At 38.1% G+C, this 16,559-nt stretch overlaps 1 long non-coding RNA gene across 1 annotated transcript in view; it reads right to left on the bottom strand.

Annotated features, from left to right (window-relative positions):
- Positions 1–15,697, bottom strand: part of LOC140699637 (uncharacterized) — a 28,585-nt gene extending 12,888 nt beyond the window's left edge. The window contains exons 1-3 of the long non-coding RNA XR_012077876.1: positions 15,474–15,697; positions 12,805–12,919; positions 7,733–7,863 (exon numbers count right to left, since the gene is read on the bottom strand). This is a non-coding gene — a long non-coding RNA (uncharacterized lncRNA). The remainder of the gene's footprint in view (positions 1–7,732; positions 7,864–12,804; positions 12,920–15,473) is intronic.
- Between the last annotated feature and the right edge of the window lie 862 nt (positions 15,698–16,559).

Raw genomic sequence — 16,559 nt, 5'->3', positions numbered from 1 at the left:
CCTGACAGAGAACATCTATGAAAAACCTGAAGCAAAGATCATACATAATGCAGAAGCACTGAATTATTCCCTCCCAAAATCAACATTGTACTAGAAGTTCTAGTCAAACCAATCAAAGAAAATAAAGCCTCTAGATTAGAAAGAAAGAAATAAAACTGTTTTGATTCCAGATGACATGATATTATATATTGAAATCACAAGGAATCCACAAAGGAAAAATAGAAAAGAAAAAAAATCCTCTTAGAATTAATAACCCAGTCTGACAAAAATTTTAAGACACAAATGAATATATAAAAAGTAATTACATTTCTATTCAACAGCAGTGAATAATCTAAAAATAAAATGAAGGAAACCTTTTCATTTACTATAGCATCAAAAAGAATAAAATAATTAGTAATATTAAGAAAAATATGTGGAATACTGAGAAAAATATCTGAAACTTGTATATTGAAAACTAAAATACTAGTGATAGAAGTTAAAAATGACCTAAAATAAATGGAAAGCTCTTCCATGTTCATGGATCAGAAGTCTTATTATTTTTAGGATGGCCATTGTCCTCAAAATGACCTATACATTCAATGCAGCTCTGGCTTTTTGGCAGAAATGAACAAGCTGATCCTAAAACTAATATGGAAATGCAAGATACCCAAAATAGTCAAAACAATCTTGAAAAAGAACAAAGTTTTGAAATTTCCAAATTCAAAACTCACTAACAAAACTGTGATCCATACAGTGTGGTACTTGCAGAAAGGACAGAAAAATAGATTGAGAGAAAAGAACTAAGAGACCATAAACAAAGGCTTACACGCAGCCATTTAATTTTTGACAAAGGTGCCATGACAATCCAATGGGGAAAAATAATCTTTACAAAAATGATGTTGGGACACCTGTACATACACCTGGAAAGAAAGAAAACTGAACTTTTATCTTAACACCATTTATGGAAATTAACTCAAAATAAATCACAGACCTGAAACTATAAAACATATAGAAAATGAACAATGAGAAAATCTTCAGGACTTTGGATTATAAATACTTGTAATATATGACACCAAAAGCACAAACAACAAAAGAAAAAAAATCAAGTAAACTGGACTTCAGTAAAATTAAAAACTTCTGTGCTTCAAAGGACTTCATCAAGAAAGTAAGAAGACAATCCACAGGATGGATGAAAATATTTCCAAAATTTTCCCTGATAAGGGACTTTTATCCAGAATAGACAAAGAAGACTTAAAACATGACAATACAAAGACAAATATAATTAAAATGGGCAAAGAATTTAAATAGATGTTTCTCCAAAGAAGACATACGAATGGGAACTAAGCACATAAAAAGATGTTCAACATCAGTAGGCATTAGGGAAACAGAAATCAAAATCACAATGACATACCACTTCATACCAACTAGGATGACAAATATATATGATATATGATATATAAATATGAATCTATAAACCCAGTAATAAAAAGTGTAGATGAGGATGTGGAGAAACTGGACTCCTCATACATTACTTCTGGAAATATACAATGCTTCAGTCACTTTAAAAGCTATATTAGCAATTCCTCAAAATGTTAAAAGTAGAATACATCCCAGCAATTCCATTTTTTGATATATCCTGAAGAGAAGTGGAAATATGTGTTCACACAAAAACTTGTCCATGAGCATTTACAGCAGAATTATTCATCATCAACTGATGGATGGATAAGCAATGTGGTGTATTTATAACTATGGCATATTATTTGAATACAAAAAGGAATTTGGATATTGATATATGCTACACGATGGATGAGCCTTGACAATGTCACACTACATGAAAGACATTAATCAAAAAAGGCAGCATACTGTATGGTTCTACTTATATGAAATGCCTAGAACAGGCAAACCCTTAGAGGCAGAAAGTAGAGTGGTGGCTGTTGAGGGCTAAGGGAAAGGAAGGTTAGGGACTGACTTACTAAAGGGTACTGGTTCCTTTTGGGGGTGATGGCTACACAACCCTGAAATGTACATAAAACCCTAATGCACACTTTCAAAGGCTGCATTTTATGGTATGTGAATTATATCTCCATAAACCTGTTATTCTTGAAGCTTAGCCCACCTATGGAGCAACTTACACAGCACTGACTGTGGCATCCGGACGGGGAGTGACCCACCTGTCCACCGCGAAGGAGAGCAGCACCTGACCCAGTGTTGGAGGGGTGCAATCTTCTTGCCAATGGACACTGTGAGCAGCACAGACCAGGGGGCCAACAGAGCAAGCTGAGTTCATGAAAAAGGGCGAAGACACAAAGACCTCTCAATAAAACCATTAAGAGCGTTCAGTCTCTAGGAGAACACATCTTTGTTTTTAAAATCTTTTTATACCTGTTTTATTTTCTATGAGCTTTTTAATCTTTACTTTTTAAACAGTTCTATATGTTTACAATTCTCATTTCATTTTTAATTCTCTTGGATTTGATCTGTTATTGATTATTCACAGGTTTTAAATACTGTGTTTTGATTTCTTTCTTCTTTTTGTTAAGGTTTTAAAAAGACATCTCAACTCGATTCCTATTCTTCTTCAACTTGCTCTTCTATTATTGATTATACACTGTCTTCAAACCTTCTTTTCCTCCATTCTTTTAAAATTCTATTTCTCTCTCTCATTTTTAAGTTTTATTCCAGCATAGGCCTTAGATAGATAAAAAAATAAACCCCTTTAAGGGCCACAATAGATAACTGATACTCCTTAAGCCACAGTGCCAGAGAGATATGAGCAGTTGAAGAAGCAGAGGAAGTATTCCCAATTAAAAGAGAAAGAGAAATCCCCTGAAAGGACCATCAATGAAATAGATATTAATGGCCTATTAGATCAAGATTTCTAAAAAGAAGTGATTGAATTACTGAAGGAATTAAAAGAGATAGTGTTTAGAGACATAAAATATGTCAAAAACAAAATAGTAGCTATAAAGAAGAGCCAAGTAGAATTGGTAAACTCATTGGCTGAAATGAGATCTGACCTAAAGGCAGTACAACGCAAGCTAGATAATGCAGAGGAACGAATAAGTGACCTAGAAGACAGGACAACAGAAAGCACACAATCAGAACAGTTGAGAGAAAAAAATAAAAAACAATAAAAACAATATAAGGAATCTATTTGATAATATAAAGCATGCCAATCTATGCATCATAAGAGTTCCAGAAGGGGAAGAAAGAACAAAGGGGATGGAGAAGGTATTTAAAGAAATTATAACTGAAAAATTCCCAAACATAAAGAAAGAATCAGACACCCAAGTACAGGAGGCTCAGAGGTTCCCAAACAGGAGGAGCCTAAAGAGACTCACACCAAGACATAACAAAATCAAGATGGCCAGACTGAAGGATAAAGAAATGATCCTAAAGGCAGCAAGAGAAAAACAAAGAGTGAGTTACAAGAGATGGCTCTCAGCTGATTTCTCTACAGAAACACTACAGACCAGAAGGGAGTGGAAATATATATTCAAATTCCTGAATGAAAAAACAGATGCAGCCTAGGATACTTTCTGCAGCAAGGCTATCCTTTAGAACAGAGGGAGAGGTAATGAATTTCACAGAGAAGAAAAACTGAAAGACTTTAGCAACACTAAACCCATGCTAAAGGAAATATTGTAAGGTACACTCTAAATAAAAAAGAAGCAGGATGATACAGAAATGAGAGCTTATAACTGGAAAGGTGATAACTACCATGAATTACAAATAGAATAAACATGAAATTGTAAAAGAAGACATCTAAATCATTGAGTGGGAGAGGGAAGCAATTAAATATAGAGTATTTTTTCTTTCTTCTATTTTCTTAAATTTTTTGTTCTCGGTAGGATGGGTTTGAGATTGCATTACTATCTGTTTAGTACACACAGTTACAGTAATTGGTTAACAGACTTACAAAAAAGTATAACCATAAGCCAAAAACTTACAAGTGAGTAACAAAAACTAAATACAATCCAAGATAACACAAAGGAAAATTACCATACCACAAAAGGAAGAAGAAAGGAACAAAGAAGAAATATGAAATCAACTGCAAATATAAGTTCAAATAGCAATAAACACTCATTTATCATTAATTACTCTAAATGATAATGGACTAAATGCTCCAGTCAAAAGACAGAGTGGCAGACTGGATAATAAAGCAAGAAACTTCAATAAACTGCATACAAGAGACACACTTTAGGGAGAAGGACACATATAGATTGAGAGTGAATGGACGGAAAAGGATATTCCATGCAAATGGAAACTCCAAAAAAGCAGGTGTAGCAGTTCTGATTTCAGACAAAATAGACTTTAAAACAAGGGCCATAAAGAAAGATAAATAAAGGCATTTTATAATGATTAAAGGAGCAATACAAGATGAGGATATTACAATCATTAATATATATGCATCCAACATGAGCACCTAAGTACATAAAACAACTACTAACAGAGATAAACGGGGATATTGATGGGAATACAATCATTGTCAGAAGTTTTAACACCACATTAACATCACTAGACAGATCTTCCACACAAAAAATAAATACGGCAACAGAGAAATTAAATGATACAATAGAAAAATTAGATTTAGTGGATATTTTCAGAGCATTACAACCCCCCAAAATAGGATATATATTCTTTTCAAGTGTGCGTGGAACATTTTCTAGGATTCATCATGTACTTGGTCACAAAAGAAGCCTCAAAAAGTTTAAGAAGATAGAAATTATCTCAAGCATCCTTACTGACCACAATGCCATTGAAACTAGAAATCAAATTCAGAAAAACAAAGCATGAAAAAAGGAAAGCATAGAGATTATACAACATGCTATTAAAAAAAAATGGGTCAATGATGAAATCAAAGATGAAAGTAAGGAATACCTTGAGACAAATGAAAATGAAAAAATCCACAAAAAACTTATGGGACAAAGCAAAAGCAGTGCTAAGAGGAAAGTTTAGAGTGATACAGGCCTTCCTCAAAAAAGAAGAACAATATCAAAAAAAACAATCTAACCCACCAGTTAAAAGAACTAGAAACTGAAGAGTAAAAACACCCAAAAGTCAGCAGAAGGAAGCAAATAATTAAGATCTGGGAGGAAATAAATAAAATAGAGATTAAAAGAAATAGAGAAAATAATCAATCAAACCAAAAGCAATTTTTTGAAAGAGTAAATAAAATCGAGAACCTCTGGCCAAACTCACAAAGAAGAAAAAAGAGAGAGCACAAATTTGCAAAATAAGAAAGGAAAATGGAGAAATTACAACAAATAACATAGAAATATAGAATATCATATGAGAATATCATGAAAAACTACATAAAAAAAGGGATAACCTAGAGGAGATGGACAAGTTTCTGGAAACACACAGTCCACTAAAACTGAATCAAGAAGAAACTGACCACTTGAACAAACCGATCACTAGGAATGAAATCGAATTAACAATAAAAAAAAATCCCTACAAATAAAATCCAGAACTGGACAGCTTCACCAGGGAATTGTACCACACATAAAAAGAAGTACTCATACCAGTCCTTCTCAAACTCTTCCAGAAGATTGAAAAGAAGGAATATTCCCAAACTCATTCTATGAAGCCACAAACACCCTGATACCAAAACCAGGCAAAGACACCACCAAAAAAGAGAATTACAGACCAATATCACTGATGAACACAGATGCAAAAGAGTCCTTACCAAAATACTAGCAAATAGAATTCTACAGCACATAAAAAAGATTATACAACATGCTCAAATTGGGTTCATCTCAGGGACACAAAGGTGGTTCAACATATGCAAATCAATCAATGTAATACTTCACATCAACAAGAGAAAGTACTAAAACCACATGATCATCTCAATAGATGCATAAAAGCTTTTGATAAAATTCAACACCCATTTATGATAAAAATTCTCACCAAAGTGGGTATTGAGGGAACATAACTCAACATCATGAAAGCTATATAAGACAAACCTACAGCCAGCATAGCACTAAACGGTGAAAACCTCAAAAGCTTCTCACTAAATTCTGGGACAAGACAAGGATGCCACTATCACCACTCCTATTCAACATAGTCTTGGAAGTCCTGACCATAGCAATCAGGCAAGTAAGAGAAGTAAAAGGGGTCTAAATTGGAAAAGAAGAGGTAAAAGTGTCACTACATGCAGATGACACGACACTATATATAGAAAACCCTAAAAGGTCCACACCAAAACTACTAGAGCTGATCGAAGTATTTAGCAAGGTAGCAGGTTACAAGATTAATGTTCAAAAATCAGTTGCATTTCTTTACACTAATGATGAATCAACAGAAAAAGGAAGTAAAGAAATAAAACACTTTAGAATAGCACCCAAAGTAATAAAATTTCTAGGAATAAATCTAACCACAGAGGTGAGAGAATTATACACAGAAAACTATAAACCATTGGTGAAGGTAATTGAAGAAGACTTTAAAAAATGGAAAGGTATCCCATGCTCTTGGATTGCAAGAATCAATATTGTTAAAATGGTCACACTGCCCAGGGCAATATACAGATTTAATGCAATCCCTGTAAAATTACCCAAGACATATTTCATAGAACTAGAACAAATCACAATAAAATTTATATGGAACCATCAAAGACATAGAAATTCCAGGGTATTACTGAAGAAAAAAAAGAAAGAGCCTGGAGGAATAACGCTCCCAGACTTCAGACAATACTATAGAGTTACAGTCATCAAGACAGCATGCTATTGGTACAAAAACATACATATAGACCAATGGAACAGAATAGAGAGCCCAGAAATGAACCCACAAACTTTTGGTCAACTAATCTTCGACAAAGGAGGCAAGAATATACAATGGAATAAAGACAGTCTCTTCAGCAAGATAAACATAAGACAAGATACAATAAACCTCCTAGAAGAAAATACAGGCAAAATATCTGACATACATCTCAGAAATGTTCCCTTAGGGCAGTCTACCCAAGCAATAGAAATAAAAGCAAGAATAAACAAATGGGACCTAAAGAAACTTACAAGCTTCTGCACAGCAAAGGACACCATAAGTAAAAAAAAAAGACAACCTACAGAATGGGAGAATATTTTTGCAAATGAAACTGACAAACTTGATCTCCAGAATATATAAGCAGCTCAAATGACTTAATAAGAAACAACCAAATAACCTAAACCAAAAATGGGCAGAAGACCTAAACAAGCAATTCTCCAAGGAAGACATACAAATGATCAATGGGCACATGAAAAAATGCTCAGTGTCACTAATTATCAGAGAAATGCAAATCAAAACTACAATGAGGTATCACCTCAAACCAGTCATAATGGCCATCATTCAAAAATCCACAAATCACAAATGCTAGAGAGGCTGTGGAGAAAGGGGAACCTCCTACACTTCTGGTGGGAATGCAGTTTGGTGCAGCCACTGTGGAAACAGTATTGAGTTCCCTCAAATGTCTAGGAATAGACTTGCCATATGACCCAGGAATCCTGCTCCTGGGCATGTATCCTGAAGGAACCCTACTTCAGGATGACACCTGCATCCCAATATTCATAGCAGCACTATTTACAGTAGCCAAGACATGGATACAGCCTAAATGTCCATCAGCGGATGACTGGCTAAAGAAGTGGTATATTTATACAATGGAATACTACTCGGCCATAAAAACTGACAATATAGGGCCATTTGCAGCAACATGGATGCTCCTGGAGAATGTCATTCTAAGTTAAGTAAGCACGGTAACAAGGAATAAAGACAAGTTACCCACATGTACAGCTATTTTGATTAAAATATCCACACAGAAAGCAAGTCACCCCCACGACTGCTGCCAGGAGGAGCATCTGAGTGTAATAGCCCAGCCAAGCAAAGTAGATTCCGAACTTCTCTCCTTAGAATTTCCTGCAGAAAGACAGAAGGAAGTTTCAGAAGACACAAATAATCACTCTGTAGCTTCATCCTCATGTTAATTTATTTTTTCTTTTTTGGGGGGCATAATTAGGTTTATTTATTTGTTTTTAAATGGAGGCATTGGGGATTGAACCCAGGACCTCATGCATGCTAGACATGCACTCTACCACTGAGCTATACGTCCCTCCATCATATTAATTTCTGATTCTAAATCAAGGGGGCCTTAAGTTTAAACCTCCGACTCAATTCACTCTTAAAACATATGCGTTTTCATAGCAGCCCCCAAATTCTACCGTGAAATAAGAAGTGTTTTATGTATCATAGAAATACAGATCACTGGCTCACCTGCTGAAGAGAGATAAATGAGAACAGAGCAAAGGAGGGGACGAGGCTGACTCCAGAGCAGATGCAGGGGATCATCACCACTCACTGGACAGTCTGGCACATTCAACAAATCCCCCCCAAAATCATTCTTAACAGGCTTGACACAAGTGGACATCAACAACTGGCTCAGTCATCTGCTCCTGCCTTATCTCGGGAAAGTCCCTGGAGCAAATGCATCGTAAACCACAGATAATAAGGAAATGGCTGATAATGATAACAACTGGGAGTGCAATGTCTGTCTGACAAAATATTTATAAAACTCATTGTGGGAATGGGAGAGGGCAGGAGGGATGTGACTGAGGAAGGCACTGCCCTGTATTCTTTGTATCTAGCACGTCTTTTGTTCCTAGGTTTTAAAACCTCTTCTCAGTTAATCTGGAGTAGATGGAACAGGCCAGGGAGGCAAGATTAGAAGAAAGGAGGCAGGGCATGAAGTGGTGCCAGGCTGATCCTAAAAGGGAGACCGACACAGACAGGCAGACACAGAGAGTTTAGGGATGAGGTGGAACAATGAGACGGCGGCTCAGGTGTTTCTTGCTTTTGCTGATAATTCCCTCAACTGGCTCACTGCTGACTCGGCAGTGCTGGGTAAAACCTGTGGATTTCCTCAGCTCTGAGTTCTCTCTGAGGCTTCCGGCTCAGTCTGGAGCTGAGATGAGTTCCGTGGGCTTAGCCTAAGGGGGACTCAGCTCTGAGAATAGCCTGGAATCCTGGAAAACTTCACGCAGGAATCCCTTGGGCTGGACCAGCACTCACAGGGCTGCTGTGAGACCAGCTCCATCATCAGAGACATGGGCGTGGACCATTCCATGGGGAAAAGGGCTGAGCCCGATGCCAAATCAGATAGGAGCGACAAAGTGTGTTCATTCTCATGTGACTGGGCTTTGTGGCCTGGATCACGGGTGGCAGGCTCAGGATGGTGTCTGGCAGAGAAAACCCTGGCAATGGGTTTGAGATGTCTTGGACTCTTTCTTGTTAAGCTTTTTGTAATACATTCTTATCAACTATCCATCCTGAAAATGCCAAATTCAAAACTGAAAGAATGTTAGAATTTGCCTGCTCTAACTGCCCAATGGTAAACACACCCTGCTACAGTTACAGAGCTGGTCAGGCAGCCTCTGCCTGGATATTTACAGTGACGGGGAGTTCATTACTTCCAAAGGTTACAAGTCGGCAGGAAGGTCAGACAGAATTTTTGAACCTTAAACAGTTGTCTGCCTCCTAGTCCTTGCTGAAAAGCAAGGAATAATGAGGATCCCTTCAAATGTAGTTTTGCTGATTGTTATCTCTCTCTGTCAAAAGCACCCCAATTCTTAACATAAATTTTTCAAAATTCAGCTTTGATTTCTTTTTAGCAAAGTAATGCCATACATTTAATAAAGAGTCAAACAGTTCTCGAACACCGATTGTAAAAAGGAGCAGTTCCCAACAACTGCCCCATTTCCTGGCCAGAAAAAACCACGTTCAGCTCCTACTGCTGACTCTTGGAATACTTACTCCCTTTCTCTGACTAATATCCTTGTAACACAGCCTACTGACTTTTTCAGCTTTATGTATCACCTATTTAACTTTCTATTTTGGAAAATGAGGATTCAGATCTCTTTCAAACCCCATCTCATCTACATACCCAAATCTTTTTTCTTCCAACCTTTTCATACAATTACATTATAATTTTCATCAGTTCAGTATCCTTGCTTTACATTATTATTACTCTGTACAGACTATTCAAAGCTGTAGCAATTTGTGCTAGTCTTACCTTTTCTTCCCTACTTTGTTTTCCTGGAGTTAATAATTGTCTTGGTGGTTCATAGCTTAGATTTCTGTGCACTTAACAATTCAACCTCAGACCTTCTCTTAACGAACAACTTTCACAATACTTTCCAATACATTGTCTACAAATTTCATCTCCTTGAATAAATCTCTTCAGATCTCCTTCCACATGGATTAACGACATGCTAGTCTTGTCACAGAGCTCAAGGGGCCACTAGTGGGAAGTAACAAGGGAATACATGGACCAGGAGCAGGGAAAAGATCAACATAATTGCCTTAGCAATACATACTTAAAATAGTGGGAAAATTGTTTTCTTTACAAACACAAACACACACACAAACCCCAAAAGCCCATAAAGAATGATTAAAGAGCGGTCAAACCCATTGCCCTGCCTTCAAATTCTGTATAACATAAAACAAAAATAACAGAAGGAAGATATCATATAAATATGAATCTCAAGGGGGATTGGGTACACTCAGTGGCAGAGTGTGTGCTCAGCATGCATAAGGTCCTAGATTCAATCTTCAGTACCTCCATTAGAAAAAAAAATTAAAAAGAAAAAAAATTATCAATTTTAAATATTTACATATTAACAAATATCCTCCTTTAAAACTGTGTTCTAAAGGATAACCCGGGTTAAGGAGAAAGTGCCTCTTCGTGACTGATCCTGCTGATAATTGAGGGAGGAAATTAGAGTATGACCACATGAAATAAAATTCCTTATGAAATAATGATCCTGGGTGACAATCATTTTTGGCTGCTGTCATCACAAAAAAGAGAGTCAACTGTAATATTATGTACCTTATGACAGGAGTACAAAACTTCACATAACAAATATTTTTGCATAAAGCTGAACCTCAATCAGACCAAGCTTTTAGGGGAGGATTAAATCACTTAGCTAAAGCCAATACATAGGATGGAGAAACAAGTCTAACACCATAGGGGAGAATGAAATCAGCCAAACAGGAAACAGAGAAACCCCTCAGCAATTTCAAGGAAAATGAGAAACAGGAAAATTATAGATTAGAACGCACTTGAGAGATATGCTAGCTGCAATGCCTGAATCTTGTCTGGATCTTGATTTCAACCCCAAAACTACTTAAAAGTGTATTCTTGTGACAAGCAGGGAATTATTTTGTAACCCTAAAAAAAAGGAATATTCCAATTTTATTTGAAAGAGACCTTGTCATTTCACTAATGAAAGGTTAAGCTATGTAGGATTGTCTTCAAAATGACCCCGTAGTGGGGAAAGGGAGGAGATGGAGATGAAAGATGCAACAACAGTGACTCTGAGTTTATAATTCTGGAGCTGGGTGACTGATACAGGCAGGCTGGCTGTACTGTTCTCTCTATTTCTGTACATGTTTGAATCTTTCCATAAAATGTGAAACAACAAATAGACTTCAGTGTTTTTAAACCCTCACTTTGAAGGTTAAGAGGTTTGCCCAAGTAGGTGGGCAACTGCATGGGGCACTGAGAAAAGAAAGAACAGACACCTGGCTCCAGACTGACCTGGGGCTACCTTGACCCTCCTCTTCTCCTAACCATCCACAGCCAGCCCATAACTGAATCCTGTCAGCCCCACTCCCCAAACGCATTCCTCATTGGCTCCCACCATCTCTCATCTGGCCCAATCCAAGAGCCTCCTACCTGGCATCCCTGCTTCCTGGGTCCCTGCCATACATTCTCCACATTATCTTTGCAAAATGTGAGTGAGAGAAAATTACTTTAGTGCTTAAGCTATCATGATTGCTTCTCAGTGCGCTTAGAGTCTACACTCCTTTCCGCGCTCCTGATGCCCTTCTAAACCTCGCGTCTCATCACTCTCACCAGCGCTGGCTCCAGTATCTCCTCAAACCTGCTGAGCACATTTGTGCCTCAGGGCCAATGGACAAGCTGCCTCTATTCCATGGGTGACTTTTCCCAGATCTTCAAATTCCAGCCGCCTTATCGCCATCTCAGCTCACATGTAACCTACTCAAAGATAGCTTTCTTAACTCACTTCCCCCCAAGTCTCCCATCTCAACACTGTGTTATTTCTTCATTTCAATCTGACATTGTTTCCTTATTTGCCCGATTATTTTTGTTTTCTCGGTTGTCCTTGGCCTCCATCCCCCCAGCAGCCTTGCCCAAACAGCATAAGCTCCCGGGGAGCAGCCGGCACTGGTGCTCTGAGAAGACACATGCTGAGAGCGACATTACAATCACGTGGTGTAGTGAAACGGTGTCGAACAGCAGATACAGAAAAGCAGTGAGAATTTCTCTCTTATTTTATAATTTAAATGAAATATAACATTTACTCCTATTTAATGAAGAATTTGGTAGGTCTTTTTTCCCAGTTCCTAGGCAGCAACCGCTAAAGCCTCGAAATTTCCCAAGATAGGAGTGTCTTTGCTATTCATGGTGGAACCTTGGATGGCTTGTGTTCATGAGATGACTCAGGATGGGGAGTGGCCAGCCAGAGACACCAACCATGTGATTAGAAGAGTGGGGCTTTAAGCTTTGTGACAAGTGAGTGGCCACCAGGAGAGGAAGGGGCTCAAAGTTTAGGGCTAAGGAAAGGTTTGACTTACAGTTAGGGTTTGGGTTAGCCATGTAGGTAATGACCCAATAAATCATGGCTTTGAAATAAAGCCTGCAGTAAAAACTTGGGGCAACGAAGCTCAGAGCTCCTGTGAGCTTCCTGGTTGTTAACACTCTTGGAGGACTGTCACACTCACATGCCATGAGGACAACCCTGAGCCCTTCCCACTGGAGTGCTCTCCACAACAGCTCACCTGATGAGACCTAAGGGCTGCTGCTTGTCTGTGCTTCGAGGAGGAGCCCATTCCCTGTACAGAAGGCCCTGATCGCTGGGGCAGCTGACGTCCTCTGACGGAGGCTGAAGTGGCACTGGGAATCAGAAGCAAACAGGTGAGTGTCACTGTCACAAAATGCTCACATGTTCTGTTGATAAAATTTGGTTCTAACACTTCGTGGTCATTTGTAAATAAGGGGCCCTCACTTGCCAGGAGGGATGGCGGTACCATATAATTTTTCATAATTCTCACCCAGGATTAATATTAACCCCTTGAGGGTCATTTGCAAACGTGATTGGAAAGGAACGCTTGGATGTCACAGTCCTGGGACCACCGTGGGTACCTGGTGAGAGTCTTGCAGATGCTTAATGTACTACAACCGGGCTAGTCTTCCACAGCAAAAATCTAGGCCACCCAAGTGCCCAAACTGCTGCAGTGGAGGGACACCTGATGGTCCAGCCCCCTCTTTGGGCACCCAGAGGAACCTGGACTCTGGCAGGTTAGGAGCAGGGTCAATTCTAAAACCCAGGCATTTTTGTCCCCACAATTCAGTAGTTATTCGGTGACAGCACATGGAATATAAACAACAAAGTAACTTGACATGATGTTATATATTTAGCTTACTCAAGAAACAAAGTTTAAATCCAGTCATTCTCCTTCCCACCTGACCTACTTTCCTTTCTCTTGTACTAGCACCAGATTATTACCCACCCAGCCTTAACATGGGTCCTGACTCCACTTACCTCCCTCCCAAACACCACATGAGATGATTCCTCAGCCTGGATGTGGGACCAGCAATTACAAGAAGCTTTAGTGGAAAAGAACTGGTTATGCACAGATGCCAACTAAACACTGTAGAATCCTGGTGTCCCGCATTAGTAATCATGACAGCTGTTTGCAAGTGTCCCCAAAGTTCATTTAAGACTCTCACTGCTAATTATGCTGGAACATAAATATGAAACATGTGGACTGCTGGGCTGGACTGCTAAGCTGGGTCTCTAATCCAGGAAGCTCAGTGTCTGCTCCCTGCACCCAGCTCCCTGTTCTGTTCATGCATGTGCATCAAGAAGCTGTTTAGTGTCCATTTTAATATCTTAAACAGTGCATTTCAATATTATCTTCATCCATATATACGTGTACCACACAGTAGTAATGATCAATCTTAGTATTTGCTTTCTTTGGTCTTAGAGAGTCAGATAAACAGATAGCAAAGATAACAAAGTCATAGAGGGCTATAATATAGTATTTCCTTTATTTCAATGACAGGATTTATTTAAAGAGCTTAGATATAACATCCTTGCATTTATGGCATCATTAAGCGTCTGAAGCTGTTACATTATAAAAACTTCATTTCTAGCGAGATGTTATCAGTTAGAGAAGCGCTCCTAAATTTGAGGGGTTGCTGTCATCTCAGACGGAGTCCCTAAAAAATGTCAGCAATCTGCAGTATTGCCATCATGACAAGAACCCAGACAGATGAAATTTGGAAAGCCTTGTGGCTTTCTAGTGCACAGACAGAAAATGGTATTTCAGAGGGAAAAGCCTGAATTACAGAAAGTGATAAATGAAATGGTCTAACATGCGTTTCCCTTTCAAAGAACTAATACGTCTTTGGTCGATAATAACATCTGTCAGAAATTATGAAAAGAGCTGACAGATGCATAGTACTTAATATAAGCCAGGGCTGTTGTATCACTGACACAGATTCATTAATCCCCATAGCATCTCTACGAGGTTGGTACTACAATTATCCCCATTTTATTGGTGAGGAACTTGATAGACACAGAGGGTAAATGACATTTACAAGGTCGACAGCGGGGAAACCAACACAGGTGTTCCAGCTTGAGTCTACGCTCTTGGCCACTTCTCTTTTTTTTTTTTTGGTGGTGGGGAGATAATAAGGTAATTCTGGTGGGGGGTGGGGAGGTAATTAGGGTTATATGTCTATTTTAGAGGACGTGATGGGGGCTGAACCCAGGACCTTATGCTTGCTAAGCATGCGCCCCATCACTTGAGCTGTGCCCTCCCCTCTAGAGTCTATGCTCTTAGGTTCTAATCCTCACTGTCCCACATGGTAACTGTGGGGGAAGTACAGTTCATTCATTCGCTCGTTAAACTCAGCCTTCCCGGTGCCTGAGATTCAGCAGTGAACAAGACAACATGCTTCCTGCCTTAAATGAGCTTGTCGCCTCCTGATATATTATCTTCATTTTACCCAGGAAGAAACAAGGTCAAGAAGATTAGCCTTTTCCTCTTAACACCGGAGGATACATGAGGTGCTTTATTTCAATTCTGCCATTTGACTTACACCATGGGGAGGGAAAGCTGCCTTGCAAATCCTGGAGCTCACAAACCTGTTAATCCTGAATTTTTTTTAACACTGTCTCTTACTTGATACTTGATCTGAGAAAGGATGAAGCAAACCTAAAAATATTCTAAGAGAGCTTGTGGTTTATACAAGGTAACTAACCAGCCACTGTTTACTATCCTAACAGGAATCTGTAGGCATATTTCTTTTCTTTCTCTTTTTTCCTTTTTATGGGCAGCTTTTAAAAACCAAATCAAACCAACCAAACCAAATCACTGATAATTCAACAGCAGGTTCTAAATCACCCCCAAGACAGCAGCTAAACTCGGTTTAGACTTACAATGCGGTTTCTGGTGGTTGGATTGGAGAATGTATCTCTATGCTGAATATAAAAGTCATTGACGGAGCTCTTCTCAAATAGGGCAAAGAAAAGCTCTTGTTCCGGTTGTTGATACTTTCATCCATTTGGAGGACTTTCATAAAACATCTGAAGTTATCAAAGGCTGAGGACCGGGTTTTCAGATCATTGGGCTTCAGAGGCAATATTATGTGCAGTATCTCAGCTTATGTACAGAACACCTCCCACAGGGGATGTACTTTTGCAAATACAAGCTTGTCATCCAAAACCTATATTGGGAGAATGAAAACACAAACCGGGAAAGTATTTTCACATTTTTAGTACACAGATTTTTCTTACGTTGCTGGTAGTTAAAGCACTTGTGCAAACACACACATATGTCACACTGGTAAAAGTGAAGATATAATAAAAATAGATTTGCAATCCATCATACATTTTTGCCTTAAAGATAATTTCTTTGTTGAAATTACTGAAAAGTTATTTAAAATCCTTACAGTTCCTTCATAAAATAACCAATGTTTTAGATGAAGAAAAGCAAACTTGTTAATTTTTAGTCCAAATTAGTAACTAAAAATAGAAACACCAAAATATTCTTTGCAGTGGTATTGTAATGACAATTTTTTAAATTTCTGAAACCTAGAACTATTTACATATCTGTTCAATATAGTGTTAAACAGCAATTAAAAGGGATTTAAAAGATTTATATTTATTGATATGGAATATATAATAAAAGGAGAAAGAAAAAAATGTGAAATAATAATTTTCCTTTTTGGATGGGAAAAATATCTACATTTGAACAAAAAAAAGTTTAGAAGGATTTTATGATTCTTTATGTATAATTAAGGTACAGATGATTTTTAATTCCACTGTTCTTTCATTTTCAATTTTGGGGGGTAACTTTTTATAATAAAAAAATCTTTAAAAAGTTTCTTGCACAAATACATTAATAGATATATTTATGACTATATTCTCTGGCTATTAAAAAAGATCTCCTAACTGTAGATCTGAAACATACATTCCATAATGCAGATTCTGAGTGACTCGCCTCCCAGCCCACAGCGAAGGCAC

The sequence above is a fragment of the Vicugna pacos genome, chromosome 11 (genome assembly GCF_048564905.1).
Source record: "Vicugna pacos chromosome 11, VicPac4, whole genome shotgun sequence".
Lineage (NCBI taxonomy): Eukaryota > Metazoa > Chordata > Mammalia > Artiodactyla > Camelidae > Vicugna > Vicugna pacos.
The sequence above is the reverse complement of the archived record's forward strand: the minus strand, read 5'-3'. Positions and strand labels throughout refer to the sequence as shown.